Below are 4,226 nucleotides of genomic sequence, written 5' to 3'. Positions count from 1 at the left end.
TATTAAAGCGGTCATTTTTTTTCTTACTAACCAATTATAAAAGTTTTGTGTGGCTTGATTTTTCTAAAATCGAAAAGACATGCTATTCACGGTTTTACTTATTCTAATTCCTAAGTATTTCGTAATACAAAATTGTCTATGTTTTTGTTTTTTTTTTTTTCATGTATTATCTCTCTAATGTCACTCAATTCTTATCGTCGCTAATCTAATTAGGGTTTATCCATTTTATTTTACGATAAAAGATATTCAAAATAAAGAATTAGACTATAAAAAATAACAAAAATATATGTTTAGTTGTTTACTATATTTTACATTAGGATAAAGTATATTTTTTGTTTCTGAAGTTTGACAAAAGTTTAAATGATATCCCTAAGTTTTATTTTGTTTCAATTTTGTCCTAAAAGTTTTCGATTTGCATCAAATATACCCCTGACAACTAATTTTCAAAAAATTTAAGACCAATTCAACAACAATCTCATAAAAACAACTCTCAACACAAGCAAATCAAGCATAATTTTTATATATTATTGTTAGATTGGTTTTAAATTTTTTAAAAAATTAGCCGTAAGGGATATATTTGATACAAATAAAAAACGTTTGAGATAAAATTAAAACAAAATAAAATTTAAAGATTTTTTTAAACTTTTACCAAACTTTAAAATAAAAAATATACTTTATCCTTTACATTATTTCTTACGTTATCATCCACAGCTAATAGAATTAAACACCACAGCACACCACTATTTTGTGCAAGCGTGGGAGTGAGTATGTATGGCTAGTAGTGTTTTATGAAAAATAATTACACATATTACTTTTACTATTTGGACATTATTATATTTGCTCTATGAGAGTACCCTCTCAATGTATTCTGGTCTTAAGAAACTCTCTATTGCACAAACCTAGCTATGTAGCTACCTAGTTTGTGTTGGTTGCCATATGATTCCAATTTAATCAGTGAGACGAAAAAAAGATATGTTTTATATGGAAGACAGATCCTCTATGCACTAGACAATGGGAAAGAGGGCTATCCCATAGCTCAAAAGGTTCATCAAGAAAAAGAACCTTTTTCAAGATTTCTATAGCAAGATAGAATTATTTCTTCATGTGTGAAACAATTAATATAATAATAAATTATATTAAATATACACTAAAATTAGGAGATAATACTCAATTTGGTCCCTGAACTTACACGCGCGAATCTCAATTTAGTCCCTAAGATTTCAATTGCCTCTATTTAGTCCTCAAACTTTGTGAACATAACTCATATTAGTCCTTTAAATAATTTTCAACGTACAAACGTTAACGGAACACTGTCGTAAATAGCCGGATGCCACACTAAATCTTGTCAAATGATGTCATTTTAGTTTTGGCACTCAAATAACCCAAAAACAACATCGTAAAGGTCTTTATTAAAATTTTACTTAACAAAATAAGTGATATGATACCGTTTTTGAGCTATTTAAATGCCAAAACTAAAACTACATCATTTTACAAGTTTTAACGTGACATCTGATAGTCTATAACAGCGCTCCATTAATGTTTTTATACTAAAAATTGTCTCAAGGACTAATATGAGGCACGTTTATAAATTTTGAGAACTAAATAAAGACAATTGAAACCTCAAGAACTAAATTAAGACTCGTGTGTAAGTTTAATAACCAAATTGAATATTAACTCCTAAAATTAGTTATTAATATAAAATATATGTTATAATCTAAAATATATATTTAAAATAAATTAAAAGATACATTATTTATTTATAAATATATAATAACTGATTTTAGTATTGATTTTAGTATACAGATTCGATTTTTAAATAACAATAAATAAATAAATTGGATCTTTTGGTTGTCAAGTGTCAAAGCTATACCAAGAATGGCAGAACAACTGTGTGTGCAGTACTGAAATAAAAGAACTTATTTTCTGGGAAACTTCTTCAGTTCTCAATGTCAATTCTATAGAAGAATCAACAGTTAAAAGCTGCAACCATGTGCAATCAGCAGATAAATAGTAAATACTTAAATCTATCAATTGGATTTTCGAGTTGATTAGATTTTATTTATGTTAAAATAAACTGATTACCGAAATTAGTACAGACCAAATTTATTAATTTAATTTGAACTTTTAAAATTCATCCCATCAAATTCAATTCATTTTAATTTTGAGTATGATTGAGTGAAAAAATTTTCTATCAATTTACAAAAATATTATATTTACATTAAAAACCAATTACTCAATTAATTATAATATATTTGTGTATACATATATGTAATATTTACACATAGTATAATTGATATTTTTTTTTATCTAATGTTCGATTTTTACTTAACGTTCCAAGCATGAAAAATTTTAAAATGTCATACTAATGTAACAATCTATTAAAATACTCAGAAGAAAAAACATAAATCCAATTCACTTTACTCTCCTAATAATTGAAGAATTAAGACACCATCATCGTAACATTTGTCATTTTGTTAAATTCTATATTATCTACATTCATTACAACGGTCAACTCAATTTCAGCTTTAGTTTGGGTCCCATTTCTATAAAAGCTTAAAATAAAATGAAACATTTAAAGTTTAAATCCTTAATTATACCAAAATATGCAAACGAGAGTTAAATTCCTGCTTTTATCAACAAAATATGTAAAAATTTTCCATACTTTCAACTTTCAAGTTAACAACAAAAGACACTTGTCACAGTTTGTTTACATTTCAACTTCTATATAATTAGTTAATTACCGGTATGCGTTATGAGTTGTCCAAATTATTTAGGGTAAAAATTTACAAAAAGAAAATTGATAAGAGAGTATAAGACCATAATCTTTACCTTTTTCATTTTTTTTTTGGGGGGAATAAATAAAAATATTCCCCATGCTACTTTGCAGACAAAATAATTAGTATTACCATAATCACCTACAAAGTAGAAGCACTAGACAGAAATCCTAAAGAAGATTAATTGGGGACAATAACGAATACCAACTTAAGGTTTATATAAAGGATAGTGACTCAAAGATAATAGTCTAATTAAGGTGATTAAGAGCTTGTTTGGGTAGCTTCTTAATAAAAAAAAATTTTTTGAGTTATTTTTTTTAAAAGATCTTATGAAAAAATAAAAGTAATTTTATGTTTGGGTATCTCATGCAAAAATTTTTTTTATTTATTAATTATGTTTTGGTATAACAATATAAAAGTATTTTTTTGTTTATTTATTACATGAAAAATATCTTATTTTTAAGAGAAAAAGATCTTTTAAAAAAGATGTAAATTACAGCTTTTCAAAATTTTTTTTTATTTTTCTAGTATTTTTATTTTTACTACTAGAAATTTGCCAAACACGTTAAAAGATAAAAAAAATCTTTTTTTATTGAAATTTTTTTTAATCAAAATAATGGCACCCAAATAAGCACATAATATAATATTATTAACAATAAATAAAGCAAAAGGAATATGATAGAGCAAATCAAAATACTGTATGTGCTTCTTGATGACTAGGGTTAGCCGTAGCAAATTAAGCAAATCCATGTAATTAGTCTTTGTCTACTTCAATAGTATTATGGTGAAAAGGACAGCACAATTATTAATGCATATATTTATGTGTGTATGAATGTATATAAAAGTGTATCTAGAGGTTGAGGTTGCACAAGAGCATGAACCCGTTATTGGTTATCTTTTACTCCAACTTTGACCCATTATATCACCTTCAGATATCATTTGTCGGGCAATTGATAGCGATCTCTTTGCCCCATTTCTATCTTCTTAATCACAATAATAAAAGGATTCATATAGGAATAAGACATTATTGCTATGCAACTGTTCACACAACATTTTTGAAGGAAAAAAAAAAGGTGTAACCATGTAAAGGAAATCGAACCAACCATTGTTCGGTAGTTAATTCGATTTACTAGCATCTATTTAATTCATTTCGATTTACTATTAAAAAATCTAATTCGAAATAAATTAATTTAATTTATGTAAATATGTGTATAAAACTTTGACGTAATAATTTTTATTTTGAGAGATTCTACAATTTTAATATGTCTTTAATTTAGTTATCGGTTTCGCTACGTTACCAACAGCATATCTGCCAACTTCTGCCAACTCTTATTTATAATTGTGTTTCATGAGAGTGTGTTCTTGGATGTGTCTAATAAAAATGTCTTTTTTATAACTGTGTTTAATAGAAGTGTCTTTATAGATATATTTTCTGGATGTGTCTCTTTATAT

The sequence above is a fragment of the Arachis ipaensis genome, chromosome B08 (genome assembly GCF_000816755.2).
Source record: "Arachis ipaensis cultivar K30076 chromosome B08, Araip1.1, whole genome shotgun sequence".
NCBI classification, from domain to species: Eukaryota; Viridiplantae; Streptophyta; class Magnoliopsida; order Fabales; family Fabaceae; genus Arachis; species Arachis ipaensis.
The sequence above is the reverse complement of the archived record's forward strand: the minus strand, read 5'-3'. Positions refer to the sequence as shown.